Raw genomic sequence first — 11,313 nt, 5'->3', positions numbered from 1 at the left:
TGGCAAGAAATGACCAAAAATGAAGTCTCACAACACACCCAAAAATGGACTTCAATATCCCATTTTTTTGTCAAATGCTTTGTTTCTTGTCACAACACACCTAAAAATGACCAAACGATTTAGTTTTGGTAAGTCTTAGTGCCACATGGACGGCCAGATTGTCTGAATCAATATCGTTAAAATCTGACTTAACAATGTTCGAATAAACATTAAAATTGACAACATTTTATATAGGTAGCAAATTTAAATTTTAATACAATTCGGATTGTTATTTGCGGGGTGTTGAAGTTTAGGTATAAAAAAGCGTTTGACAAATAGTTGGAGTTGATTTTGGCCATTTTCCCGAGGCTTTGATCTTGACTCTTTAGGACTCTAGACTCTAAAAAGAAAACAAATTTCGTGGCAAGGTCCTGCAAAACAAATTAAGAGAAAATGGAAACAATGAAAACTGAACTTACCTTGTTCGAGGGGATTAGAGGCCACGTTGGAGTAGTGTTTGCTCGCTTCTTTTTCTTCATGTTTCTTATTTTGGCATGTAGTCTTTAGTTGGTTGCAAGCCTTCGTAAGATTGTTCCTCATCCTCCTTGTTGTCGGAATCATCAACTCTCTTGTCTCCCTCGCCGTGTTGTTGACCGCCATGATTGTCTAGCTGTTCAGTTTTAAAACCATCACTTCATTGATGATTTTCAATGCGCATGTTGTTGGTTTTGACTGTTGGATTGTTGATGGAGCTAAGTAGTGTCTCGACGGCTTCATTGAACGTCTCCCTAAGCTTTCTAGTGCGGGATCGTTTCATAGGTCCGTTGACTACCATAGATATCTACGGAGCAATGTCATTTGGTTCGAAGATGTCTTCGTCTTTTCGTTTGATATCTACATCATCCTCTCCCTCTTGAGAAGGTTCTGACCTCAGAACTGTGTTTCCTGTATCGAAAGACTAAGTCGGCGACATTAAAACTCACCCGGTTGATCGAGCGGATATGCGTTATTGTTGATCCGCTCCAACACTTTAAATGGTCCGTCACCGCGAGGTGCAAGTTTGGAACTCCGCTTGATTGGAAATCCATCAGTCCTCATATGTAACCACACCTATTCTCCGGGCTAAAAAATGACCTCCTTATGGCTTTTTATCCACCCTTTATTTGTACTTTTCAATTTTCTTCTCTAGGTTTTTCTTGACGACTTGGTGTAGCTGCTTTACAAGTTCATCTTTGCGTCCTCTGTCTTGATCAAAATGTGAACCGGGCAGTAACGGCAACAAGTCTAGCGGTATGAGAGGTTTAAATCCGTAGATAACCTCAAAGGGACAAAAACTAGAAGCAAAATATGTAGCACAATTATAAGCAAATTTGATATACGGTAAACACTCAAGCCAACTCCTAAGATTCTTACCAACCATGACACTTAGTAACATAGTTAGAGTACGGTTTACAACATCGGTTTGACCATTGTTTTGAAGGTGGTAGGTGGTGGAGAAGAGAAGCTTTGCTCCCAATTTTCTCCATAATGTTTTCCAAAAGTGGCTCATGAAATTTGTGTCCCTGTCGGACAAAATGGTCCTGGGGACTCCATGTAAACGTACCTCCTCATTAAAGAACATATCGACGATTTGTGTGGCATCGTTCATCTTATCATAAGGAATAAAAATGAGTCATTTTTTAGAAGTGATCCACCACTAGGAAGATGGAGTCCTTGTGCTCAATCATTGGTAGACCTAAAACAAAATCCATAAAAATATCCTCCCAAGGAGCATTAGGTATAGGTAAAGGCATGTATAAACCGTGGGGGGGGGGGGTGAACATATTTTTGTCTACACCAAAGTGTCCCATTATTCCTCCACCATGTGCTTCTCGTATGATAAGCTCTCTCATGGATCCTTGAGAGATGCACATTCTCTTATTGCAGAACATATAGCCGTAATGCTTGTAGTAAGATCCAAAAGCCGCTTTGTCGCACTCTTTAAATACTTGACCAAATTCGGGGTCCTCCCAATAGGCTATCTTAACATGCTCGAAGCCTAACACTTTGGCGTCCATGGTGGTAATGAGAGTGTGGCATCGACATAAGGCGTTGACTACTATGTTCTCCTTGCCCTTCTTGTATTTGATGACGTATGGAAAAGTCTCCACAAACTCCAACCATCTCGCATGTCTCCTCTTGAGTGTGGTCTGCCCACATAGATGTTTCAAAGTTTCATGGTCGGTGTGGATAACAAATTCCTTGGCAAGCAAGTAATGCTACCAAACCTCAAGCGACCTTACTAGCATGTATAGTTCTTTGTTGTACGTCGGGTAATTGAGGGTGGCTCCGCTCAGCTTCTCACTAAAGTATGTTATAGGGCGTCCTACTTGCGTGAGCACGACTCCAATCCCTAAACCTTAAGCATCACATTCAACCTTAAAATCTTTGTCAAAGTTAGGTAGTGCCAAAATAGGGGCTGGAGTGAGGCGGCTTAAGCTCACGAAAAGCTTTCTCCTGGGCATCTCCCCATGAAAAAGCTACGTGCTTCTTGATTACGGTCGTAAGTGGTGTAGCAACGTTGCTAAAGTCCTTTACAAACCACCGATAAAAGCTGGCCAAACCGTGAAAGCTTCTAACATGGCCGATTTTCGTTGGCGTAGGCCACTCCTCTATTGCCTTGATCTTTTCTTGATCAACATGTATATCCTGCGAACTTATAACAAATCGTACAAAAACAAGTTGATCAGTACAAAAGACGCACATCTGGAGGTTCACGTAGAGTCCTTCCTTCTGGAGAGTCTCGAGAACTTTTTTCAAGGTGCAATTAGTGATCGGATAAATTATTGTTGTATATAAGGATATCATCAAAATAGACAACCACAAACTTATAGATATAAGCCCTTAGAACATAGTTCATAAGTCGCATGGTAGTGCTCGAGGCGTTGGTGAGGCCAAAAGGCATGACTAACCACTCACATATATCTTGTTTGGTCTTAAATGCGGTCTTCCCCTCTTATCCCTCCCTCATACGAACTTGGTGGTAACTACTTTTCAGATCTACCTTCGAGAAGATGGCAGCTCCATCTAGTTCATCGAGCATATTGTCTAGGCAAGGTATGGGCAGAGGCGGAGGGAGAGAAGAACCATAGGGGTCAACTGACTTCAATTAAAAAATTTTCATTGATCCATGTCCAACAAGACAATTGACCCTGTAATTTTTTACGATACATTACTTTATAATTTTTAAGCCCAATAAAATAGATTTGAAGTACATATAATATAATTAGGCCCATTAGTAACATTAGTTTGTGATTTTCGTATTGTTTAACTAAAAACGATCCAGCTTCTTCTACTTTGCATATTTTTGTTTCTAGTGGAAGGGCTGCTTCTTCTTTGTTTATTTTTCAAGCTCAGTCAGATCAGATCATAACAAATTGATGTATCGTTTGGTGAATAGGAAAACTCCACCATCTAATATTGATTTGGATGATTTGCCATGCGTTCCATCAAAACGAAAAAGTATTCTAACTCATCATCCTAACCAAAGGGATGAAGTACGGCGTATGTATTTGACCAGAGGACCTTGTCAACCTCGTGGTCATAATTTTAAAGAAACAGCAATTGGAGGAGTACTACGAAGTTTTAATCCAAAATGGTTTGATAAGTATGGAGATTGGTTGGAATATAGCGTGGAGACATATAGAGCTTTTTGCTTGTGTTGTTACTTATTTAGAGATCAAGCTCAAATCAAGGTGGGAGTGATAGTTTTGTATCAACTGGTTTATTGTGGTTGGAATAGGGGTTTGGATCAACATATGGGAGATGGTGTGAATACTTTTCACAAAAATGCCATAGGAAATGTGAGTGTTTGATGAGACAAGGCCAGTCTATCAAACATGCTCTTCATAAGCAAAGTGATGTTGTGAAAAATGATTACTGAATTCGATTGAATGCTTCCATTGATGTTTCTTGACATTTGTTACATCAAGGATTACCATTTTGTGGTCACGATGAGTCAGATGTGTCAGCAAATAGAGGAATTTTTTAGAGCTTCTGAAATATACAGCTGGTCAGAATGAGGCTGTAAAAAAAGTTGTGATGCATTAATGCTCAAAAGAATAATCAGATGACATCTTCTCCAATTCAAAAAGACATTGTACATTGCTTTTCGAATGAGGTAACTAAATCTATTATTGAAGAAATGGATAATGATGTCTTTAGTTTGCTGGTAGTGGTGTTTCGCTTTGTTTATAAGTATGGAATAGTCAAAAAAAGATTTATTGGCATTATTCACGTCAAGGAGACATCTTCTTTATCTTTGAAGTATGCTATTGATTCTTTATTTCCAAAATATGGATTAAGTTTGAAAAAGGTGAGAGGACAAGGGTATGATGGAACTAGTAATATGAAGGGAGAATTCAATGAACTAAGATCTTTGATTTTGAAAGAAACTAGCTCTGCATATTATGTTCATTGATTTAATCATCAACTTTTATCCTCTTCCTTTCATTCTTGTATACCAATTTAAATAGAATGATTAGAATTTGGAAAGACATAAATTGAAGTATTGAAATAAAGTATTTTAAACGGTACATGGTCAAGTTACAGAAATAAAAAAGGTCATAAACACAATCTGAAAGTGGCAATGAGTTCATCCAAACGAGTGAGATTGAGTTCATCCAAACGAGTGAGATTGAGTTCATCCCAAAAAGAGTTAAGACAGAGAAACCTATTAAGCAGATGTTGATGGAGTTGTAGTTGGATCATTGGGGAAGAGGTTTTGTGGTTGTCTCTTTAGCTGAATGGCTTGCAACGAAATTTTGAAACCGAGGATCACATTCCCTCAGAAACTCCTCCACGATGCAGAATTGGTCAATCTTGTCCTTCTGGGCAGCAATAACTTTGGATTGCTCAGCTTCACGCGCAGCAATTTCTACATCACGCCTCAACGAATGAGCATCCTGTTCTTCTATCATGTGTTGAGCTTTCTTCAACTGTTCTTGGAGAGCCACAAAGGTAGAAGAGCCACATGCTTGCATAAATTGCTTTCCATTGACAAGTCAGTCTTTGAGGCTGATGTTCATATATTTTACCTTGTTTTCCCTTAGTTTATTCACAACTTTTGCATCTTTTGCTATCCATTTAGGCCATTATTGTGTAGCTTTAGGACTAATCATGCATTAGAGTATAGTTGCATTGCATTTGCATCTTTTCATGCATAAACAGGTAATTTTGGAGCTTAAGGAGCATGGAAGCAATGCTGAGGAGAAGTGAAGCAATCCTAAGGAGAAAACAAGAGAGTTAAGGCTGTAGAATCAAGGTCCGGAGTCCAACTCGACCGCACCACTCGACCACCACTCGACCGTGTGCTGAGGAGGACTCGACCGAGTGGAGAACGCACGAGAGAAGCCAGCTCGACCAGCCACTCGACCGAGCACTGGTCGAGTTGACCGAGCCGTTGACTACTTTGACTTTTTGTATTTTTAGGGCTTCCACCTCATCTGCTATATAAAGCCCTTGTACCTGCAGCCACCAAAGAGTCCAGCTTTTTAGAGAGTCTAAAACCTAGTTTTTACCTTTTTTAGATTTTATTCCTTTTGCACTTTTCTTTTATTTTAGATTTTGTACTTGTTTGAGAGAGAAAGACTAGATTATTATATTTTGTTTGTTTCATAACTTTCAAAGTATTAAGATTTCGAGTTTTATTCCTTCATCAATATTGTAGATCTCTGTTTCATCTTGCCAATGATGCAAGTTTCATTATTTTCTGGGTTTTTGACATATTTCACCATGCGTTCTTGTGAGTAGTTTGTTTAGAACCTTGAGGATGGGTTAGGCTGGGTTGATCTTGTGGTTTGTTTGATTTGGTCAAGCTTGATTGTTGTAGATCTCTTCTAGGCTAGATGATCTTAATGCTGATCATATATCTGAGAAGGTAGGGTTTAATTTCAAGCATCTTAGCATCACACCAATGTCTAAGGAGCATAGATAAGGCTAGATCTAGAGCTTACCATTAGGCTTGCTAAGAGATTAGAAGTCTTGTTTGGTTTGAGATGTATTGCTTAATGCCTGCTTGTGTAGATTCTTTTCTTTGTGAGAACAAGTCTAGAAATGCATAGGTTTGATTGTTTCTTGCCATGAGAATGGATTAAACATGTCTTAGAATAGTATATCTAGAGATCAACTCAATGTTTGCTTGAGATTTGTTGACCAAGTTAGATAACCACAATGATTAGCTCAGCCCATGAATCCCTCCTCAAGGCCTTCTTTGTTTATTGAAATCCTAGTCTAAATATCATTGCTTGCTTGTTGTTTGATTAGTTTTAGCATTGCTCTGTTTTTCTTGTGTTGCTCTGTTTTCACGTTCAAGTCTAGCTCGACCACGTACTCGACCTACACTCGGTCGAGTGCTGCTCGAGTTCATCCCCAGAACTTGTGTTTTTGATTTGTGATTGTCTTGTTTCATTCCTGTTTCATTTCCATTGCATTCACGTAGTTTCCTATTCATTACTTGTCTTGCATTAGTTCATTAGCATAGTTTCTATCTCTGTTCTAGTTTCATTATAGCTTTAATTTGTCTGTTCTGTTTGCATTTAGTATCTTGTTCTAGTTGTTTTTACTTTCTGCATTTCATATCTCATTTTAGGATTGTTAGTGACAAACAATCTTTACAATTGGCTTGACTTAGACTCATATGCACATCTTAATTGTTCACAATCACTCAGATAGGATTGACACCTCTTATACTGCAACTGCATAAGGGGAATTGAAACACCCTGACTTCTATTCATTCCATACATCATCATTCCATACATCTTTCTTTCACCACACCACAAAGAAAGTCAGTTTCAATTTGGCGCCATTGCCCATTTGAGTGTGTTTTGTGACATTTAGGATCATTATTAGTCTAAGATTAAGTTCGTTTTAAACACTTGTGAAGTTACTGAACTGGAATCTTCCTTTGCTTGGCTGTTTTGTGTTTCAGGTACCCACTCGACCACCTACTCGACCACCACTCGACCGAGCTGTGATCGAGCACTTGATCGAGCCAGAAGCCGGATACAATTAGCCATTACTTCCCAGTCGACTCGACCACCCACTCGAGCTTGCGCTCGACCGTGTACCTGTTCGAGTCTATAGTAGAGTTTGTTGATGCACACAAGGTCAAAAGGCAAAGACAGTCTTCAACAGCCTATTGACAACATCCACAGGCTACAAAAGGGTTTGAGACATAAGCAAGGAAGAATAGTTCAACAACAACAAGGTCAAGACATCATGGAGCAACCAGCTATCCATGAGCAGAGACCAAGGCACATTGGTGCAGGAGATGCACCCAATACCCACAACCAAAGGGCTGGAATTGTGCCACCTTCAGTAGCAAACAATAACTTTGAGATCAAGAGTGGATTGATCTCAATGATACAAGCAAACAAGTTTCATGGGTTGCCAATGGAGGATCCACTAGATCACCTTGATGAGTTTGACAGAATATGTGGGCTCACTAAGATCAATGGAGTGAGTGAAGATGGATTCAAATTAAGGCTCTTCCCATTTTCTCTTGGAGACAAAGCTCACCTTTGGGAGAAGACTCTTCCTACTGGAGCTATCACCACATGGGATGCATGCAAGAAAGCTTTTCTGGCCAAGTTCTTCTCCAATGCAAGGACTGCTAAGTTGAGGAATGAAATTTCTGGGTTTGCTCAAAGGAATAATGAAAGCTTTTGTGAAGCTTGGGAGAGGTTTAAAGGATTCCAAACTCAGTGTCCTCACCATGGCTTCAGCAATGAGTCACTTCTAAGCACCTTGTATAGAAGAGTGCTTCCCAGGATAAGAATGCTTCTTGACACAGCCTCTAATGACAATTTCCTCAACAAGAATGTGGAAGAAGGATGGGAATTAGTTGAGAATCTTGCTCAATCTGATGGCAATTATAATGAGGACTATGATAGGACCATAAGGAGCTCCTCAACTGATCAAGAGGACAAGTATAAGAAGGATTTGAAGATGGTCAATGAGAAGCTTGACAAGATCCTCCTCAGCCAATCCAAGTCCATTCACTTCATTGGTGAAGAGGAAGCTCCAGTTCAAAAGGGGGAGCCTGAATTTGCTGAGTTGTGCTACATGCAAAACCAGGGAGGATTCAAAGGCTACAACCAAGGAGGTTTCAAGAACAACAATCTCTCTTATAGGAGCACCAATGTGGCCAACCCTCGAGACCAGGTCTATCCACCTCCTCAACCTCAACAGCAACAAAACTACATCCCCAAGCAACAACACCAAGTGTTCCAGCCCCAATTGTGTCCCCCACCAGGGTTTCAGACTAACCAAGGCCAGGAACAAGACTTAAGAGCAATGATGCAACAATTGTTGATTGGGCAAACACAAGGCAAGATTGAGGAAGCTAAGCAGTTTGCTGAGTTGAATCAAAGACTCACATCACAGTACAATGATCTGAACATCAAGTTTGAAGGTCTAAACTCCAGAATGAAGTATATGGAGAGCAACATTGCCTCTACTTCAGCTCCTAAACCCAACCAACTCCCTGGAAAAACTGTTCAAAATCCAAGGGAGTTCACTGCAAAAGCCATTCATATCTCTGATGAGGAAGTCACTGAGGACAGTGAAGTCCAAGTTTGGGAGAATTCATTAGTTACTGAAGCCCCAAGTGACGTTTGTGCAAAGCAACTGGAGTCCGTTATTGCACTCGACCAGGTACTCGAACAGCCACTCGACCGAGTGCATGCTCGAGTGGTCGATCGAGCTGCAGACTCAGAAGCTGTCAAGCCTGCTAAGTACATTCCTCCTGCTTACAAGCCACCTCTTCCATTCCCAGGACGTTTCAAGGCACAAAAGATTAAGGAGCTTAGGGAAATCATTGAGAGAAAGGAGATGATGGCTAAGCAACAAGAAGAAGAGAGGGTTTTAAAGGAAGAAGCTGTGGTTGAGGAAGTGTTGGCCATACAAGAGATCACCATTGCTTACCAAGAAGAAGAGAGAGGACCTGCCTTGGAACAGTATGATCCATATCCTCTCTACAAAGACTTTTTGCTTGATTTGTCAAAGAAGAAGGCTGAAGCTCACGATGAGAAGGATCTTGAGGACCTTGGAGGAGTTATCATTCCAATCAAGCTTAAGGATCCAGGTCCATTCTATCTGCCTTGCACACTTAGCTATCTTCACTACAACCAATGCCTTTGTGATTTGGGAGCTTCAACAAGTGTGATGCCATACTCCATAGCACAAAAGCTTGGGAGAACTGATTTCAAGTCCACCAACCTTCATATATGTTTAGCTGATGGGTCAAACAAGGAGATAGTTGGAAGGTTGGAGAATGTCCCAGTCAAGATAGGGAAGGCAAGGGTTCACACTGATTTTGTGGTGTTGGAGATGGACAAGGAACCTGAAGATCCAATCATTCTTGGAAGGCCATTCCTAGCCACTGTTGGAGCAGTTATTGATGTCAAAGAGGGTCTTGTGACCTGGAACATTGCTGAAGATATAGCCATGAAGTTTAACATCTATAACCCAACCAACCTTCCTACCATTGATGATTAACCTTTTACTATCAAGGACAAAGGAGGTCAAGAAGGTTCAAGTGGTGAAGCAACTCCAAAGGCTAAGCTCTCCTTTCAAGATGATTCTGTGGAAAAGCTTAAGAGGTCAGTTCAAGAGTTGACTAGTATGGTTGAGGATCTTCAAGTTAAGCTGAACAAGAGGTCCTTAAGGAAGGCAAGACCAAGGCTCAAAATCAAGAAGAAACATGGTTTGTGTGTTAAGGGTGAGGTGATCAAGGATCAACTTCACAGTGATCAAGAGGTTCCAGGGAGGATTTCATCACCTCCTTGGTATCTAAACCAAGTCTAAAAAGGACACCAAAGTCAAGCTTAGTGACTTTAAACAAGCTCACTAGGGAGGAAGTCCCTAAGGTATCCTTTGTAAATATGGTTTATTTTCCTTGTAGTTTTGATGTGTTTTCTTTTTTGTTTGTGTTGGACAGGCCTTTAGGTGAGAATGTAGTTGGATAAGGAGGGAATTAGACTTGGAGAAGGAGACTCGCAAGCCCACTCGACCTACCCACGAGAGGTACTCGACCGAGCTGGAAAGGAATTGAGGCCCATTTGATCTTCAAATCGCTAGAACGATCAAGTGGAGGGAAGAACAAGAAGAAAAATTTTGAAATTTCAAAGTTTGGTCAAGGTGCTCGACCGTGTACAGTCGAGTGTGGGGTCGAGTGGCAGCAAAAACAGGTCAAAGATTCTCATTTCAAATTTGAATGGTATGGACGCTCCACCCTTGTCTCTTTGTCCCCTTAGCTTCTTTATATAGACTTTGCACGAAATTATACCTCTCACATTCTCTCATTTGCTCAAAACCATTGAATTCAAGTTTTAAAGTCTCTCTCATAGCTTATCTTTTGCTCAAGCTTAGTTCTTTCAAGTTTTGGTTCACTAACCTATTAACTTTGAGCTTTGAGTCTATTCCCTTCAGTTCTATTTGAAAAATGTCTTCAAGAATCACTAGGAAGTCTCAACAAACCGCTGCAACCTCCATGGAACGTCATGATGCTAGCCTTGAATCAAGAGGAGAAGCTGGAAGGGCCACTCGACGCCCCACTCGATCATGCACTCGACCGAGTGGTGGTTCGAGCAGCCGGTCGAGCCAGATGCCACGTCCAAGGAGAGAGAGAGTTGAGGAAGATCCTGAGAGGACTGAAAGTGAGGAGGAAAGGGAGTCAACTCTCAATGAGTTCATGAGGAGACACAAGGCCAAAGGGAAGAGGCCAGCAGTTGAGGTTGAACAAGAGGAGAGTGAGAATGAGAGTGAGGAAGAAAGTGAAAAAGAAGAGATAGAGGATGATGGAGAAGCTGAGTCCTTTGGGTTGTCAAAGAGGCAACTCTATGATGCTTTCATGAGAATGGAGTTCTTAGGGACTAGATATCCACACAAGGAAACCATGGAGAAGCTAGCCATTGGTGAAGATGTGGAGTATCTCTTTGAGGAGAGCAACCTAACCAAGTTTATGGGGTTTTGCATGGAGGGCTACAAAGAAGAGAGTTGTGAGTTTCTAGCCACAGTCAAGCTGCATACATATTCAAGGAAGGATGCTGAGTTTGGAGCTGGTCACATTGCTTTCACAATCAAGGGGAAAAGGTATGAACTTTCAATGAAGAAGATAGCCAATATGTTTGGTTTTGAGGTTGGGAGCAATAGGAGTTTGATGATTCCAAGAGAAGAGCTCTATGCTGTGTGGGAAACCATTGGGGACAACAAATACTACTCATCCTCCAATTCCAAGAGTTCAAGGATAAGGAGCCCAGTCCTAAGGTACTTCCACAAAGCTCTTGCCAACAC

The 11,313-nt window shown here is 40.9% G+C and overlaps 1 non-coding gene across 1 annotated transcript; it reads right to left on the bottom strand.

Moving 5' to 3' along the window:
* Positions 1–7,632: 7,632 nt before the first annotated feature.
* LOC147925420 (small nucleolar RNA R71) lies at positions 7,633–7,739 on the bottom strand. Its single transcript, XR_015585501.1, has one exon. It is a non-coding gene; the product is annotated as a small nucleolar RNA R71 (small nucleolar RNA).
* Positions 7,740–11,313: the final 3,574 nt, after the last annotated feature.

The sequence above is a fragment of the Camelina sativa genome, chromosome 16 (assembly GCF_030686135.1).
Source record: "Camelina sativa cultivar CO46 ecotype springtype chromosome 16, ASM3068613v1".
Classification (NCBI taxonomy): Eukaryota; Viridiplantae; Streptophyta; class Magnoliopsida; order Brassicales; family Brassicaceae; genus Camelina; species Camelina sativa.
The sequence above is the reverse complement of the archived record's forward strand: the minus strand, read 5'-3'. Positions and strand labels throughout refer to the sequence as shown.